General features: G+C 42.4%; 2 long non-coding RNA genes across 2 annotated transcripts in view; one reads left to right on the plus strand and one right to left on the minus strand.

The window, feature by feature from the left end:
• The window catches only part of LOC140684973 (uncharacterized), a 57,893-nt gene that overhangs the window by 37,544 nt on the left and 456 nt on the right, over positions 1–19,893 (minus strand). The window lies entirely within an intron of this gene.
• Positions 3,485–19,726, plus strand: LOC140684974 (uncharacterized). The gene is made up of 3 exons (XR_012058032.1): positions 3,485–5,124; positions 15,282–15,490; positions 18,388–19,726. It is a non-coding gene; the product is annotated as an uncharacterized lncRNA (long non-coding RNA).

Genomic DNA, 19,893 nt, shown 5'->3' on the forward strand with positions numbered 1-19,893 from the left:
CTAAGGTGGAATTTAGCTCTGCTTTACCCAGAGAAGGTGACCAGATCCTTCCTGCCTGAACTGTTCTGCAATTCTGGCATTTTGCTGTGCATTAGAGGTTGAGAATTGCAGTTTACATTGGTCAGGTCATGACACACCCACTCACACTGCAAGGCTTTAGTTCTAGACCCCTGCTGGAACCCCAGCCCAGGGTAGGCTGCAGATGATGTTTAACAGATTAAACCAGGGTTACAGTCCCCAGCTGTGCACTTGGTTCTTAAAATACCTGAGAGTTTCTTTCAACTCTTGCCCTCACATGGCTTTCAGAGGGGTCACAAACTCTGTTTCTCAGCTGACCAGCCTGCACAACAGCCCACAGGGATCATCCCTCCTCCTTAGGGCACTGAGAGCTGGGCACAGACCCTGCCCACATCCCACCTCCCTGAGACCTTCTAAAGCCAGCACAGCAAATCCCTCTGAACTCGTATTTGCTTCAAAAGAGGAATTACTTGACAATGATTTTGTAACTTCTTTATATTGAGGGTGGCAGAGCACTGGAACGGTGCCCAGGGTGGTTGTGGGGACATCAAACCCCACTTGTTGTGGTCCTGTGCCACCTGCTCTGGGTGACCCAGCCCTGGCAGGGGGCTGGACTGGGTAATCCCCAGAGATCCCTTCCAACCTGAACTATCCTGTGAATACCTCTTGCTTTATGAGTAGGGGTTTGAACAGCTGAAATAAATAATAGCTACAGGTTGAGCTTGAAGCTGGATGGAAAAAGTAAGGGAAGGAAAGTCAGATTAGTCCAGTAATATTCATAATATTTCACATTCACAAAACAGAAAGCTTTTATAATGCTAATCTATTACCCAAAAACTCTGCTGAAATTCAACTTTGATGCTGCAAGAGTAATTCAGGTCACAGTTTAAGCTTGTCACATAATTAGTTTACATTTAATCAGACTGCTGGTATGTAAACATAATTACCATTCTCAGACCTTTAATTGAAATTGTCACAGCACTACTGCAAGCTCCTTGCCTGGGTCTGCTGGAATGGATTTGCTGCTCACAGACACTAAGTGGGCACGACAGACTCTGCCACTCACCAGCCTAACCCAGCCTGGGCCCTTCCCAGGAACACTGGTGAAGGAACAGACACGCCACCACATCTCAGCCCTAATCACAGATGTAATAAATTAAGTTCAGCTGGTGTTAATCAGGCTAATTACAATTAAGCTAATGCATTACCACCAAACTCATGTATAATGGTTTTCAAGTGTGCCAGGAAAGCTTGTCTCTAATGGGATAAATCCATACAAACTACAGTTTACATGCAATAGTATCAAAGACCATTTGTGACCTTAGACAGGGTCTTTTCTTCTTGAAAGAGATTACAATTTGCCTACATGATCAGAAACCTAAAAACCTTCATTTAAATTGGTGCACAGTGTTCTTTAAAATTAAAGTTACACCTATGCCTAAGGCTTAGAAAGTATCAGCCCAAGTACTTAGAAATAGTGTATTAAAAAACACTTTTTCCTTTTAAATGTCCATTAATATTAAATACAATAGAGGAGCAGCCCTGTATTTGTACACTTCTCCCAGATGTGCCCTCAAAACACACCTGCAGGTCTTCTCAACTCCATCCCCATTGTCTCTCTCATGCTGAATCTTTCTCCAATTAAATATTATTAAATATTTTTAAGAACTATGCTTATACTTCATTTTTCAAATGCTCTAATTAATATTTTCTTCTTGATAAACAAGAGTAGCAGCATCAAAACCTCCAAAGTTGGTACTGAACTTTCACCCTCCTTGTGGCCTTTTGAACAGCAGGGATGAGGGATGTGAACCTGCCAGGGAAAAGTGAGGGTACCTTCATTAATCCCAGCTCAGGGTGCAATAGGCTAGCAACATCTCTTTTCTTTGTTTTCTCTTTCTTTTTTTATTTCTTTAGCCCCTCTTGTTTTCTTGGCCTATGTGGCCCACCCAGACTTGATTTTCTTTTGTGGGGCTGTGGAGTGAATGCAATTCTATTAAGAGCTGCTCAATATTTGATGAGCAGCAGCCAAATTTAGCCAGAAGGGTCAGGACAGCCTGAAGCTGAGGGGAGATAATGTACACTTGCAAATTTTACTTACATTCTCCACAAGTTTAAATTACTTTTAATGAAACATTAATGGGAGATTTGACAAATGACCCCCTGAGACTAAAAGTTTCACAGGCAACTAGCAGTGAAATCAGATTAATAGGCAAATTTTCAGCATGCAGTTTTTGCTGTTAAACCAAAATCTTTTTACTACTTAATTTCTCCTTATTATCTTATTATATTATACTCAGATCATTCCCCTGTGCAAATAACACTTATTATTTACTCCCTCTTACTTGCTAATGTCAGAGTGCCTTGTCCCTAATTTCTTTCAGGAAACTCCTTCAAAATGCATCTCCAAGATCCTGCAGAACACCAGTGAAACTAAGCACTATTTCTCACAAATGTTTAACACATCCAGAATATTCCCTTTGTGCCCCCATAGCAGATATGCAACCCCTGACTCCAGTGACTGTGTGAAGGCTCCATCCCTCTGGTTATCACCTGGCAGTGGTTTGAAGAACAAGGCTGCAGGAAGTGTTCCTGTGCAATTTAATTAACAGGCCACTTCTGCTCCATCAAACATCTGTGCTCTGGCTGACACACTTAAACATGTGAATGAAATAGGTGAGCTGATTTATTTTAAAGGAGTAATCCTGTATTCTGCACTGGGGCTCCTCCTATAGCACTAACAACAAATATTCCACAGTTATGGAACCAAGGCTTTATCTCCTTGTGCCAGCAATAACCATTCCTGAGCACTGACTTCTTCACAAACCAGGTTTTGCCACTGTTTAATGTAAATTGTCTGGGTAGGTCCATCAGGCACAAAGTGAGCTGAGTTCTAGGTTATTCCAAGATGGAAGGGAACACAGCCTCACTGTGTGTGCTGATGGCCAGGAGTAGGCTGCAGGTCTCACTGTTAGTTTTGGCTTTAAAACAAAAATTAGAGTGTCAGATCCTTCTGCCACAGTGGCTGAAAGTGGATTCTGCATTACCTCAGTCCCAGACACCTCCTTGAGGTCATGAGGGGGTTTGCTGCTATCTCAGGTTTCTTTCACCAAGGCTCTCAGAGCATGTCGCTATTTTCTATTACAACAAGAACTGTGATTGCTTCTGCAGCCAATTACTTGTGCTCAAAGGGAGCAAGAGCTGCAGGAATGCATCACTTGATGTTAGAACAAGTTGTAATTAGGTTTTCAGCCCTAATCACTGGGAAGGATAAAAACTTCCTTTGCAGTTTATAAATGCCAGTATCAACAAACAACATTTTGTTGCATAAGTAATTCATGTGATTGACACTGGGGTGAGCTTTTTTTTTTTTTTTTGTGAATGAAAATTTCATATATATGGAGTTGAGTAAATTATGTCCTGAAGAGCATTTCATAAATGTTCACTTTTCCAACCAGCAGAACCATTTTGCTAATAATGATCCAGTGACAGATACCTTATCCTGCCAAGTCCAGGAGAAAATTCCTGGTGAAGATTAGCCCATTAATCTCTTATGTTTGCTTTAAACCAGCCTTTGCTGAAAAGGGGCACCAAGAGGTCAAAAAAAGAAGCTCAAACCAGTATTTTTATTGTGTGAACATATAATATTTATAATACTCATCCCTGTTACTAGTAAGAGCTATAAGAAACTTCTGCAATTCTCCAGGAGTCTGCAAAGTTTACATCTTGTAAATTTGCTACAATTCAAAAGAATAAAAACATTTCTTATGACACTAAAAAACTCTTCAGGGGAATTCATTGTGATTCCCACTCTCTTTGACTGTGCCACAATGTAAGTGTAGGAAATAAAGTTTTCTTGGAATAAATTCCCCAAATCTGCTATTCTGAAAATGATCAAACAAAATGTTTCAGATTCATCATCAGAATCTTTAAGTTTTTCTTAAATTGGCAGTCTGAAAGGGAGAGACTCATGAAGAAAGGTTATGCTTCCAAAACAGAGATTTTCCAAGCAGAAAATCACAGAAAAAGTTATACTAGCTCTCCCTAGAGGCAAGATGGGATGCACTTGGGGGGAAAAAATTTTCACCAGCAGTAAGGAAACCACTAATCAATGAACTGAGTCCTGCTCCAGATTTTCTGTTAAATACATCATTAGTACATGCTCTAAATAGGAAACTAATCAAGAAATGAAGCTGTCAGCTCTTTCGTTTTCTTTCTTCTTGTCTCCCTGAAACAAATTAAGTCATAAAGTTGTGCCAGATTTCTGTTCTCCTGGAGGGAAGGTGTGGCTGGGCAGCAGGCAGCGCTGGCAGTGCCCACTGTTCCAGGAGGTGATTAAGTGGCACCAATTAGCAGCAGTTGTGGAAATTGAGAGGGACACTGAGGAGCAGGGCTGATGGAAAGGTCAGCGTGAGAGGAACGAGCATTTGTCCATGAAACAGCCACAGCCCAGAGCCAGGGGCACAGGGTGTCTGTCCATTTCCCCCTCTGTCCCCAGCTCCTGGCACTGCAGCTGTCCCAGACACCCAGGGACTGAACCTGGGATTGTCCCCTCTGGTCTCCACTGCTCCCTGCAGGGCAAGGAGCCCCTGGGTGTGCCCCAGCTGACACCACACCGAGTCACCCCAACAATCCTCCCTGCTCTTCCATCAGGACACTAAGCCGTGGCTGACCCAGAGCCACAGAGCAGCTGCCACCTGCAGACCCTGCTGAGACTGGCAGCCACAGCTCCTTATCCATTTATCTAATACTGAAATAGATCCCTGCAGAAGTGAGTTGACTACAGGTGCTAAAACTCCCTCCCCTGTGCCTTCACCCCTTCCCTCAGACCCTGACTTGGCCACTGCATTGCTGGGATGTATTTACCCCACCCAGCAGCATCACCAGCGTGCTCACAGTTAAAGGTCAGAGTCGGGGGAGCTTTTCTCTGACCAGCACATTTCCCCATCCCAACACACCGACAAGCAGTGGCAGAAGCTGTGGCTTTCAGCACAGTCTTCAAAGCAGCACTGGAGAAGGCACCAGGACTGTCAGAGGGCCGGGAAGCAAATGACCGAATAATTGCATCTGTGCCAGGGCCTTTGACTCCTCGCAGGAGTGCTGTAGGTGATAATTGACGCTGTCATCGTGTAAACAGCGATTTTCTCCGGGCACTTACGTGGAGCCGGCGCATGCATTGGTGGGCAGCGCTGCTGTGCCAGGTGTTATCTCCCCTGCTGTTATCTCAGCCAGGGAGAGCCGCACGGCACATGGGCGGTCAAACATCCAGCGGGAACCCGCAGTCGCTGGGAGAGCAGCGCTGCGGCTGCGGGACGGGATGCGGGGCCGGGGGATCCCAGCTCCGGGATGGGATGCAGAGATGGGGGATCCCGGCTGGGATCGCGGCTCCGGGATGGGATGCAGGGATGGGGGATCCCGGCTGGGATCGCGGCTCCGGGATGGGATGCAGTGATGGGGGATCCCGGCTCCGGAGCATCCCAAACTCCCGCCGGAGCACGGGTGTGCACTCCCACAGCGCGCCCAGCCCAGCATTAGCGACAGCGGTATAAAATCCTCTCCCACTAACGTTAAGGTGGTTATTGAATTATCTAAGTGCAGCACCTAAAAAATGTTCATCTGGAGTCTCCAAAAGTCCGTGTGCTTCAATTGACAAAACCAGAAAAGTTTCATTGATGGAAATGGTATCTCCACAAAGCAAAGTACCCACACAATAATTCCTACAGGATCAGGGCCTCTGTAAATTACAGTAACTCCTTAGCATGCCATTTTTTCCAAGTCATTTATAGATCTTCAGCTACAATTCATTAATATTATTTTAATCTTTTTTCCCTTTTTGCATTAGAAACCAATGATGTTTTGAAGAAAAACAATCTGTTCCTCCACAGGCACACAGAAATACAGATTCACCAAAAAGTGAAATCCAAGGGATCTAGTGTGAAGAAAATAAGGAGATCTAACTCTCATGGTAACTGCAGGAAGAAAACTAAAATAGCTTTTTCTGCTTGTTATTTGGGGCAAAGTCCAAAAGCTGTCATTTACATCAGACCACTTTATGCACTTAAAGGGCAAGTATAAACAGAGGGAAAAGGTCCCCATGGAACAGACACCTGCTGTTTTAAAAGTCATTCTTAAAGCAAAAGTGTGAAATGGAAATCACTGCCAGTTATAACTGTGATAAAGTGGAAAAAAAAAATAATTACCTGAATTGCCCAGGCACTATTACTAAAGTTCTGTGTTCACTTTATTTGAATGCTTCAGCATTCAAGCACCTCTTTGAAAACCAAATATTAAGTCTTAATGTTCAGTTATTTTTGAATTTATTAAGTGCCTGTTCAGGAATTATGCTTGTGCCAAAGTGAAAATTAACCCAGTTGTCTGAGGCAATACTGTATTTTTATTGCAGAGAAATCTTTTTTATTTCCACAAAATTGAACTACGACTAAAGCCTGCAATATAGAACAGGCTAAGAAGGCCACCAAAATAACTAACACACATAAAGAATGAGTAAATAATGGCAGTTTTTAAAATTAAAAAAATGTTCCTGGTAGCTGTGTCATTGTTTAGAAAGTGAGCTGTCCTAAAACTCAGTTGTTTTATAATCTTATGCAAAGACAAAAATCATTGCTTTGGGAGAAACAAAAGTTTTCCTGAGCTACATTTCCACAATGTTTTATTTCAATCATCCTCCATTTGAATATCAGATGATCTCACAAATGCAGTTTCACTTGCCAGATTTCTGTTTGTGTGTAGAAATTAAAGCAGCCAGGCATTGCAGCATCAACAGTGTTGCTGCTGGAGATCTGCCTCTAGGGGAAGTTCCTGACATATTCTGTTTTTAGTCTAGAGAACAAGACATATAGGAGAGGGCTACATTGTAAAGAATTGCTCAGTCTCCCATCATTAATAACAAGCTTAGATCATCAAAATAGATAAGTTAAAATGACTTCATTCAGCCTTGCAGAGAAAACCAGGCTGTCACATATTTTCAACACTGCCCATGTAAAGGCACAGAGAGCAGAATTAATAGCTCAAAGTAGTGGGAAAATGAGGCTAAATTAAAGGAAGAAAGATTGTGCCTGAGTAGTTTGGTTCACACTCATCTATAGAGCTAAATCTGGTTGTTAGCTTTCCAATACTGGTTAAGTATGAACTATAAGTTAAAAATAAAGATCACAGAAGCATATAACTTACAAACAACACAGAAACTCAGACTGAAAAGAAACCAGAAAATACCTTAACAAATTTCATGCAGGAGCTTCAAATTTTACACCCAGGGTGGTTGCTAGGATTTCAAAATCTAGACATCAAATAAGACAAGAATCACAACATCATTCCACCTCACTGAAGAGCCTGTATTGTCTTATTAGTACCACCCCAGCATTGCTATCCTGTTTCATTTCCTGGGAAATTTATCAGAAAGGACAGAGCACGGGGAAGATATGAACAAAACCTTACAGCAGGGATTAGTACAGGAAAAGGATGACAAGCTGAAAAATGTGATGTAGGAGTTGTAGTGAAATAAAACCTATTAATACAGCAGCAAGCATGTTGTTTGCCATTGTTTTTCAGTGCACAGGACTAAAATCCCTGTACTGTACTGAACAAATGCCTTGTGCTATTTTCTGACTGTATTTCTGGTTGTCAGTTCTGCTGTTCCCTCTGCAGGAATTGTGGAAGATGTTCTGTGTAACTGGGTGGATGTTCTCCACCCCAGTGCATTCACAGCACTTTCACAGATTCACAGCAGAGAATTCTGCTCCCTCCAGTATGACAGCTCACAGACTCAGGTGCCTGTGTGTAAAGTGATGGAGCAGGAGCACTTTTAGCCTGGCACCTTAGGAATAAGAAAAGTATTCAGAGGAGGGAATATATCTAATAAAACAAATATAGCTGGGAAAAAAAACCTCGTGGCACAAAGCTCCTTCCACTGACAGCTGGAAAACTGAATGAGGTTTTTGGGATGCAGTTTGTACTTTACCACAAATAAGGGATTAGGTTTTACTAAGATAATATACTTCACTATAATATGTCCATGCTAGCAACCTTGTGCAGTTGCTGACAGACCTGGGCAGAACAGAGTAAATTACTGTTAACTTGTGATACTCTGGTGTTGGGAGAAGGGAAAATGTGACGGGTTCTCTTTTCAATAATTGTTTCATGGTGTGAGGCTGGAGAGTCTCCAACTCCACAAAACCTAGATGTACACATAGGAAACAATCTGCTTATCCAAAGATTGAGCTGAACCTGTGAGAAAAGCCATACAGTACTACAACAGAGGTGCAGACCCCCTAACCTTTGGGAAAGCAGCAATGTAAATGTTCAGCATCAACTCTGTGGTGGACCAAACCAAAAATCCAAGAGCTGCACAGCTCCAAAGGCAGCAGGCTCAGAGTTAGGCTCCAGTTGCAATGCTCTTGCCCTTCTTTACAGGCAGTGCTGAGGCTCCTGCCCATTGTCATGTGAGATCTGACAATGCTGTATCACACTTACCATGGGCATCATCACTCCTTCCCCAGAGCACTGGGAGTTATAATCCCATCAAACCAAACTCACTTCACTGAGTTTGATTTTGCTTCTGCTTTCATCATTCTAAATCAAATGGGAATGACAGACTGACAGGCCTTGCGAGCACACACAGCACAGCCAGAAATCTCCTTTTGAAGTTTTCAGTCTGCTCATTACAGCAGGAAGCAACAGCCCTAATCATGTGCTGCATTTGAGCAACCCTGTCCACATCCAGAGATGCTCTGCAAAGCATCTGACATGTTCCCCTTGTTTGGTAAAAATGAATTTACCCAACAAGAAGCCTTCCCTCTGTACTTTTCATTTGTCTATAGACTTGTCTCAGTGTTTCCTTGAAGAAGGCAGAGGAAGCACAGGCAGCAATGCAAAAGGTACTTTTTGGCCTTATCATCAGTGTTTTATTATGAAATCAGCATATTAGCTAGCCAGTGATGTCACAGGCTTCAGAAACTTCCGCCCAACCCAACTTCTTCCTTCCATTCTAGCAGCAGCATGAGAATTCGTCACCAGGGATTAACCAAACTGGGGTAGAGCAGCCTGTGCCAAGAAGGACAAGAAACACAACATAACATCACACCACCAGCTGACCACACCTTGCTGTTGCTTCTAGATGTGATTCCTGAGGAGAACAAAGACAACAGCACTTTAAAAGCACATGAGAAGATTTTCTCATTAAATGAAAAATGAAAAATCACCTGGGTTATGTTTTCCTGAACTAGATTCCCCTTGAAAACAAATAATTTAAAAATAGCTACAAAGCAAAATAAATACCTTTTGAGTCTTCTTGTTCTTTGGGGAGCCTTTTCCAAACTTCTATTAAAAGAAACCAACCAAGAACTACCCAACATCAGCATTCCTTGTCCTATTCTCATCAGCATTCCTCATTCAGGCAACCCCACTCCTAAGATCTTAAGCAAAGAATGGCAGCCAAGAATCCCTCTCCTAGCTCAGCCTTCCCATGGAAGATGTAGAGATTTTGAGCATCTCTGATTTTTCCTCAACCTTCCAAATTTCTTGGTAAAACTCCATTGCTGCCCAGCTCTCCTGATCTAACTGGTGTAAACCTAAGTGTGAATCTGGCTCTGTTAGACACTGACTCCTCTCTGCAGCCTTTTTTAGATGAGCTCTCCATCTGCTGAAAGCAATGGAACTACCAACACTGATAACAAATGTCAAATGGGGTAGAAATCCACACAAAATAATTAGGATGACATTAAATTCAGGTACTAGGAAGACAAAGAAGGTGATTAGAATATTAAAAGAAAGAAAGATATAAAGAAAGGAAAAGCTTTGCCATGTCCATGGCTTTCTGAAATCTGCATCAGGTATTTACAATAATTAATAGCTCTAAGGAACACCTGGAACTCAAAGGAACACCTGCATCCAAACCCTTGCACTTGAGGAACGACTTAGCAAAACTGATACTGGTAAACATCCATTCTTTGAACTTCCCAGTGCTAAAAAAAAGAAAAATCTACATCAGAAAAAAGCCATTCAGATTATTGCAGAATTGCTTTTTTTAAATGATTCTCCTACCCAGGTCTCACTGATCATGTTTATCAACAAGCCCTACTGATGTTTTGCAAAATCAGCACTCAAACAACAGAACTGTGACTCCTGAGACCCTCAGGAAGGCGGATTTGTTATGCCACGGAGTATGAGAGGAAGTGGTAAGGGAGCAGGCACACCCAACAAAGCACTTCAGAGGAGGTCAGCTCCCAAGAGCTGTGGTTGTGCCATCTGTCAGCACTAATCAAGTCCTTGCTCACCTCAAACCACCATTCATGCTCCTGGGAGCTACAGCTGCCCCAGATCAGACAGGAGAAGGAAGAGGGAAAAGTGCAAGATATTACCACACATTATTCAGGGTGTTTTGAAAACTCACAATGTGCAAATGCTCTTCTGTTTATGTGAGGTTTTAAAAAAAGTCGGCAGCTTGAACAAATCCAACCCCCCCATTCAAGCTTTAAGAGGATTCTCCAGGAACTGTAAAGTCTTATTATTCTACTAATAAAGTTCAATAAGGCATCTTTGACTAAAGGGGTGTGGGCAAGAGGGTTTAAGTCATGTTCACCCTCATTGAACTCCTCCAGGAAAAAGGGTGGTTATGAAATTAATACATAAACAGATCAGTTTTAGGCAACACACTAATGAACCTAAACTCTGAGCACAGCACTGCTGCTGGCACAGACTCACCCCATCACTGTCACAGTTGAGATGGCCATGATGCACAGAGTATCCCCACACAATTTCAGAATGCTTCAGCCCATACACAGTAACACACCAGACCTCTTCAAAAGGTTTCAGGTGCCTGCCCATACAGAGTAACATCACTTCAGAGAGCTGCAAGGGTCTGCCCTTCTTGTTCTTCAGCCCAACTTTTTATCCCCTCATGTTCCTGCAGTGCCCCTGTGTGCCCTCTGTTCCCTTTGGTGGTTGCTCAGAGCACCTGGGCACTCCATGGCTCATTGCTGCCAGTGCTGCTCACCTGCTTCTCACAGCTGTGCCCACTGGGGATGAGGCTCAGCCCCACTCCCAATTACCCCAAATTCTGTGCATACACATCACACTGTGTGTCAGCTCTTGTGGGAATCCAGGGCTTCCCTCTGGCTGCCCTGGCAGGTCTGGGACCCTGGCAGGGGTCAGGAACCCCCCTGTACAGAGACCCGAGAGACACTGTCTGTGATCTCTGGCCATGGAGAGGAGTTTTCAATCTTACAGGATGAATTACAAGCTCTAAGTGTTTGATAAGAGTAATAATTGTGGCACAGGTGCAAAAGTAAACGTTTAGGTTTCTAGATTAGGGGTTCAGAGGGGACAAAATGGAGGAAATTGGGTGTGTCTTGTCCTTTTCCTCCCTCTTCATGCCCTCCATGTTTCACTGTAGTGTTGGCATTTTTCTATTGGTTTAGGCTGGGGACACACTGTTTAACATAGATGATAGATATTGGCACATTATTATAAATATAATACACGTAGTTTCTGGTATATAATGTTTGTAACATCCCACTGGGGGCAGAGCCCCACACGCTGCCCTGCAGGACAGAGCTGCGGCAGGGCAGCAGAACATGTTATAGATAAGCAAGAATAAACAACCTTGAAACCAGCACAGACGAATTATGACTTCTTCTTTAGCAACGAGGCAGAAAGACAGAGACTTTCTACAATCTCGGAATCACCAATACCCACAGATTCTGACAAGCTCTTCTGCCACCACGTGCTTCCATCTAAGGAGTTCACTGTGTGTGACACAGCACATGTCAGATTTAGCTCCTGTGTTCATTCCTAGCAAGGAAAATCTCCTGTGATAGTTGCCAGGGTAACTGCTCTGCCAGGGAGGGGGGATCTGCCTGCCTGTGCGTGCTGCCCGTAACAGAGCAGCTGCCCTGGGTGATTTGGGAACCACATAAACCTGAGTGCATTCCAGTGTTGTGTATCCCCAGCTAAGGCTGGGGGCTGCTCAGGGAAAGGAATGCTCTGTGCAGGTCTAAGCAGCTGAGTTTCAGCACTGTACAAGCTCTGCCCCGTGAGCAGCGCGTTGCTCCAGCCTGTGGGAAGGAAATGAGGATTACTTTGGTGGGGCAAATACAACCGTCTATGACATTTTGAGTAGCTGCAGGGTAATAAACTCCTCTCCACAGGGCAAATTTGGAGTTAAGATGTGGCTGAACCTGCTAAAAAATGCACACACTGTATTTTCTGAAATCAATATGGAAGAGAGTCCAATATTATCCAGGCATCTGAAGCACAGGGTCCTCCGTGCCCTGACAGTAACAATGTGCAAAAGCACCAGGCAAAGCAGCGAATAGAGGGGATGTAACACAGTTTGGCAGCCTCAGGGAGTCATTCAGGAATTCTTCCCTTCTGACCTGCAGACTTGTTACTGTGAGCCTCCCTGCCTGTAAAATTCCCCAGTTCTCCAGATGGAAGCAAAGGCACCTCCACCAGCTGATCTCAACAGGCACCCCAGCTGAGCAAAGAGCTGCAGCAGAGCTTCCTAGAGCAGAGCAGACGTGTCATAACAACAGGCGCATGAGGGAAGGCTGCCCAGGTTGAAGTGCATAATCCATAAACTGTATTTAAAACAAATTCTTCAAGTTTTAATTGCGCATATGTACCAAGAAATCAAATCCATAAGTGCCTTCCCAATAGCCGCTGAAATGAAGCCTTGTGCTCTGAAATGCTCAACAATCTGCTTGCAATGGAAACGATGCAACAGCTGTTGTAGAAGTACTGGGTTTACAAATTATTATTATGCTTGAAAACTCTGCTTTTGATCAATGGGTTTCTTTCTCTCAACCACTGGCAATTTGGTACAAGAGAGATTAAAGACATAATTAACACAGGCTGTTCCATCCAAGGAGTCAGACACATGGTGTGCAGAGCCAGACTGAAAATCTTTGCCAGGCTTGAGTATGTCCCTGTGCTTCCACCACTATCACTAATTGTTTCGAATTCTGATTCTACTCTCCATCCCTCACATTCTCATGTAGAAACAAACCAATCATTACTAGCTTTCCACAGAACCCCTAATACACAAATCACCTTTCATCCTAAGGCCAGTGACTCTCATGGACTAGAACAACTGCATCCTAATAGAGCAAGTGGAATGGAAGAGTCACTCACAAAAGCAAAATCTAAAGTGATCAAATAATGTCAAGGGGGAAAAAAGAAAAAAGACCAAAATCCTAGTGTTTCATCGGAAAGTTAGAATTTAAAATCTGTTACATGCACTACACTTTGAAAGATTCACAAGTCCTAGTGGAGGCTACTAAATGATTCCTTGCCATCCGTGAAGTTAATCAATGCTTTTAGACAAATTATCTACTTGGTGTTTCTGTAAGTGATAATGTGGTGAGCATCATCACCTGGAGCTAAATTCAGCTTCACCACAACCTTCCTGAGGCTGTAGAGGAGACCCCCATGACTGAAACACTCCTACTACCACAGCTCAGCACTGCCAGTAGCTTTCCCTCGAGCACGATGACGGCTGCTCACAATATTTTCCATAGACTAACTACCTTGTCACCCTTCTTTTCAAGGAGTCACAGCCACTGGGATGGCCTCCATCTATAAACACTTTGGTATAATAAACATAAGAAATAGGTACATCTGAAAAAACTTTAAAGCTGGCTTGAAAGCATGAGCCAGATCTTCATTCTTTATGTCAGAGCTGCACAACACAGCAGCTGTAATCCAAAGGAAAATCTTATTGTTTAACACCTATTGATTATTAATCCATTCAAGAATAAAAGTAATCTCAGCTGACAAGGTAGTGCCAAACCAAGAGTCAGCCGTGAATGCTTAAAACGCTTCTAAAGTTTTGCTCAGACAATAACACAGCACATCTAAAAGAGCAAGTAACACAATGAAAGAGATAATCATTTATCCAAGCTAAAAGTGCACGTGTATAATAAACATTAAAAGGGCATGCATTGATCCATATATTAATCAGATTCATGCCCACAGACCAATTTTTCTCTCTCTGGGATGTGAAGAACAAGGCTATGAATCATATTGTGAACATTTAAGGATCACACTTGAATAACCTAATTGTGTACAGCAATGATAGGATGAAAAGAAATTTAATCAAACTCTGAACTGTTGTTAGGTTTCATCCTCTTAAATACAGTTCTGTGGCAGGATGCTAATAAATTATTTGGATGGAAAAAATGTTGGTTTACTTTATTAATATTCTGAATCTCATCCGCCCATTTTCTTCATGCTTCATCTCTTCATCTGAATAGAAAAACACAGTTACAGAGAAAAACATAAGGGATTAATGCAAGTTTTGTTTTGTTTCTTTTTGTTACAAATCATGTAAATATATACCTTTTATAAATTTACTGCCTAATAGAGCAACCGGAGTTTTGCTACATGTGAAAACTGTCAGCCGATCTTTAAATATTTATCTCTTAATTCCCCCGGTAACATGTACTTGGAAATGCTTTCATAAATACATCGATAACTGTCTTGTACAGCTCATTAAGGAAGCTTTTTATCCTTTAGTGTAATAGTTCAGTTTACAGTTGCCTGTGAATCACTTTTATGGCCCTCCATTAAGCACGCCCTTCAAACTACAATTATTTGTCAGATTTTGTATATACGGAAGCAATCACCAGAGAAACAATGAAAGCTGAGAAGATGCATAAACACTTGGAGCCAGACCTTGGCCCATCTCCAGCAGTGATTCCCTTCTCCAACGCTGGCTCCACAGGGAATGGGATGCACGTTAGCAGATCCACCCACGCAGGGCAGGCAGGTTGTGCATGGGGCAGGGTGGGCATGCAGGCTGTCATTAACCTGCATGGGATGCCTTGAAAGTCCCCCTCAAATCCCTCATGAGCCTTCCTCTGAGCTCCCAGGACTTCATTCTCTCCTGTTGTAGTTTTACACCTCCCCTCAAGACCTTGACTGAGGAGGGGATCTCCGCTTGTGCTTCTTGCCCAGCCCAAAGCCACAAACACCAGCAAGCTTCTGCTCCAGAAAAAAACTTACTTACAGCAATGCTGCCCTTCAATCAATGCCAAAGTTATTTTAACTTCCTAGAATTATTTCCTAGCAAAATATAGACCTCAGATAAGTTTATAAATAGAGAGTTTGAGAGGGTTTTTTTTTTTTTTCCCCGGTGCAGTAAATGTTGCATAACTGCTCCTGGAGTGCTTTGTTCAAGATTTAGTCTCCTGGAAACTTACACCAGCATCCTATTGTTTTCCCCCAAACCTATTTCTATGTGACAGGCATTATCATCTGCCAGGTCAGCAAGAGGTGAGCCACAGGTGACCTTGCAGGGAGCAGCACAGATTGTGCAACAGGTTTAAAACTCCAGCCACATCCAGCTGGAACTGCCCACACGAGCACTCTGCAAGGGAAGCAAGAACCAAGCAACAGCACCGAAGACACACTCCACTGATCCACCTAGTGAAGAGGGATAGCAATAATGTCCAAGGTAAGGTAAAGAGACTAAAATGAAGAAGGAATTACTTTCTTCCAAGTAGATGTGCTCTCTCTGCCAAAGACAGGCAGCAATAGAAGCTACTGGGGTACCAGCATGCCCAGGGAGCTGAGGTGTAAGAACAGATTAGATTAACATGATTAATCCTCTGACTGTATTCTGTCTGAATATCCTGACCCACTGCTGCTGAAACATATTAAATATTTCAGTTCTCCCCTTCTACAAGGGCTGTGGATCACCAGAAGTTAGCCCATGTCATTGTGCTGCAGCTAGAACTCTTTGCATTTCTGCATGTGAGCCTCTGAAACAAAATGCTTTTGTGGCAATACACATTACATTTTAACAGATACAGGTATGGCTTCTGCCACACCTGAGCATCACAGGCTGTGTTTCTTCTAGTATCAAATCAACTCATGGCTAATGCTACAAATACCAAAGGATATTCATAAGGATTTTCCACATAGTGCAAAATACTACTGCAGTTTGGACAGAATGGTTACCTTATTAAATGAGGTATGGGACACTGATCAGTTAGCTACAAGGTAAAATAGTGTTAAAATTTTAGCAGTACTGGAGAGAGATAGAACAAGTTTTGTTCAGTCACAACACTGAAGACAAATGGTGATGGATGTGGTGGCTGGTGTGATAGCTGCATTGTGCCTCCCTTCTGATATTCCTGATAGATTTCACTGCTCCTCACGTGTTCAGTAAGGCAGCAATAATTGATAACAAAAGGTAGAACTGGAGAACAAAGGAAAAAGCTTATTCAAAAGTGAAAGAAAACTTATCTTCTTATCTTCTAAGGAGTTTTCTTTCTTGGTTCAAACACCTTATGTGATGTCTAAAAATTGTTAAATCCAAGTTTTTATTATTAATTCCTGCTAAATATGTCACATCTAAGAGACCATTAATGTGTTTTTAAACACTTTGACATCCAGTGCTGCCACAGTGCATATAATTTAAAGTACATTTTCTTGTCACACCTGAGCAGATGGACAAAGAGATTTCCTATTGTGACACATGTCCAACTACTGTACCAGTAGCCTTTTTTTTTCTTGAATCTTGCAACAATTTTTCTAATTACTTCCTAAAGTGCTTTGAGGTATTGCAGAGAAGTGATGCCTGTTACTAACAGCTGCTCTTAACAGATGATTTTTCAATAGCGCATGAGCTTTGTATCTTGGGAGATACTAAAAGCTTTCATCTGGGCTCCAAAATTCCAGCAGCATTTCAAAGCACCAAAGCTCTGCACCCTTTGCTCAGTACCATAGAAAACAGAGCAATGACCCAGCACAGACACGGCTCAGAACAAGAGGTGCTGATGAAAGCAGAGGCAGGAACCCTGAGCACTGCAGCCCCCTGAAGGCTGGTGACCCTGTGGTTCTCATGCAGATGTTGACAGTGCATTGGCCAAATCCACAGACCTCCAAAACTCAGTATCCCAGAAATGAATTAGGATCAAGAGCCAGCAGTGTCTTTTGGCACAGCCAAAAATGCAGGTGTGTGCAGTTGTGAAGGAAAATGGTTTTATGTTGCTTGCTCAATTGTTTACTGAAGTGAACTTACTCTCTTGTGACTCAAAACTTTTCTCCATTTTCACTCTGTCCAACTTTGGCTGGAATTCTGTCCCTAGGACAGATATTAGCCTTCACATGTGACGAAGGGGGGGACAGCACAGGGGGAAAAAAGTCTATAACCAGCAACTAAATTCAAGATGTCAAGCACCTTGGAAGATGGCAGACATAGAGCCAAGGCTGCAAATTTCTTCAACTATTGCAAGAGTGGAGGAGAGTATGTTTGTTCTGTGTGTTCAGATGTTACACACAGGCTCAATGAGTTATCCATATTATCTAAAACAATCAAGATTTAACCCAGCAGTTACTGCATATCAGCTAAAAGGATCTACTTTCTTCTAAGGTAGTTAAGAGAAAAGAAAGTATCTGCTTTAGTCTGTGTGTTGTGCAGGATGAGGTCCAGAAACTTTGTGTTGCTGTGAAATAGGTCACTGCACAAGCCAGCAAGCAGAATCAATACACTTGTGAGCAGCTTCTACATCATTTTCCACAGCAATCCAGAAATGAGATGTCACATGCACAGACTTGTTTATTGCTTAATTCACTTCCACAGCCTCAATTTCTGACGTAACGGGTGCCACTATAGAAAGTAGCTATCAGTCCCTGTAGGGATTGATCTGCTTTGTTTCACTGAAAGTAGGAACATGAACTGTTCTTTTTTATACCTTCCTCAGCAGCTGCACTGCATCTGAGAAACATTTTATTCCTTACACTACATAAAACAATTAACACATTTGCACTGCATTGAAAACTACAGGTACAAACACTCAGCAGCTCCTTGCAGCCTTAAATTCAGTGAGCTCTAATCATACAGTTCCACTGCACAGAAACCAGCTGACTGCAAGTATGATCTAACTGGTGGTTTCAGGCAATATAAACCCATAATATTTATTATTAAGGTCCGCAAGTGCAATATGAAACCGTTATCACAAAGTTTTCCTCATTCTCTGAAGAATGGAGAACTGGCAAAAGGCTGTAAAACACTGAAAATTCAATTGAACCTGCAAAGCAGAGATATATAGTACAACACAGAAACATCAACTCAATTATATCTGATAGATATAATCAGATAAATGGCTCTGGTTTATGTTAACTTGCACAAAAATAAACAAATAGAAGAAAATAGAGCAGCTATTAGATACAGCTTCCTATTTCTCTGAGATTAAATACACTTCGTGTTCTTTTGACAAGGAATTGCACTGCAAACTTAAGGTTTTGGGGTTTTTTTTGCCTGTAAAGTACAAATATCAGTGTAGAAAATGAGCATCAGTAATGAGATTTATTATCAATATTCTGACCCAGAATATTTTTTTACAGGTGATGAAGACTTCCTACCCAATCACTCTGTTTTGTTCCAGCTGAATTTGCTCTTTTTTATTTACAAAATCCCTTACCAGATGAATCAATCCACACATTCACCTACTTCATAATGCTGTTGGACATAACCTAATTAAATGCTTGGTAAATATCTTATCCATCTTCCCTCCAATACAACATCACTCCTAGAAAACTATTTGTTACTGCTTTCTCCCATTAATTTTTCTTGTGTCAAGCCTTGGGTCTTTTGAGACCAGCTTTTTATCTAGATAATCACTTTGTTAAAGTTTTCCCCCTATTATTGATTTAATCTTCCCTTCCAATTTATCTGGTTCTCCTCACTGTGCTTCTTTATATCTCCCTGCCTGCAGGAGAGAGTGGCAGTCTCCTGTTCTGAGCTGATCTCGCACCTGAGCTCTTCCTACCCAAGCTGTGCTGGTTTAGTGACTTCACAAGTTTCTCAGTAGCTTAAAAAAGCTCTGATGGGCCCTGGTTTGCTCATCTAACTCATAAAGTGTTTCAAACCCTGCTCCAAGAGTGGTAATTTCCTTCTGGAAACAGCACTATCTTGTTTTTTAAATGAAGTTTTACCTGTAGTGAGTGAATTTTAAATGAGCAAAGTAGCAAGTACTGCCTTGCAATGCTCCTCTGCACATTTGGGCAAGGACTGCATTTTAATTTATGGTCATACATCAGTGTACAGAGAGCTGCATTAAAGCATGCAAAATGAAACCTTGGTAATGAGACCTCACCTCCTATTCAGCCATTTCAAAAGTTCTTTAGAGGCAGAAAGAGAAGCCCACCAGTTTTTGTGTACATCACTGCTAACAGGATTTATTGCCCTGCCCAGATTTCACAGCCTGCATGATGACTCTGTTTACCATTTCTGAGAAAAGGTTGGATGAACTCCCATTTCACTCCACTTCCACTTTTCTTACATATTCCAATCACAGAGTTTCCCATGGAAAAGACCTTCCTGGTATTTTCCCAGCTGGAAGGTCACAAACCAAATGTCCTCTACTTGTGCCAGGAGCTGGATTCCCTGCAGCCAGGCAGGGAATCCTTCACTGGGCAGCACAGACAGTGCAGCTGCTGCAGGGATGCCAGAGGACCTGGCAAGAGGGGGAAAGTGCTCCAAAGGACAGCCCTGGTTTCCAGGGACCAGTCTTGCACAGGTAGAGTAGCAAAGGCAGAGCAATCCTGGGTTCTGTGTCACCTCACATTTCTGAGTTCTAAAGGGTAGGAAATGAGACCGCCAAACAAACTTTCCATTTGCTGTTCATCCTGGGCTAAACCAAAGCCTAAATATAGCACTCTCCAATAAACAGGTTGACACCAACTGTCTCAGTGACTTCAGTTACCATGGCACCTCCCTGCAGAGCCCCATTCCATTGGATCTGCTGCAATGGGGTGAGTATTGGGGTTTTCAGCTTTTCCCACTCACACTCTTAAGAGTTATAAAGCAAAAAAATTGACTGAAACCTCAGAATATGCCTATATTAACAC

Source organism: Taeniopygia guttata, chromosome 12 (assembly GCF_048771995.1).
Source record: "Taeniopygia guttata chromosome 12, bTaeGut7.mat, whole genome shotgun sequence".
Classification (NCBI taxonomy): domain Eukaryota; kingdom Metazoa; phylum Chordata; class Aves; order Passeriformes; family Estrildidae; genus Taeniopygia; species Taeniopygia guttata.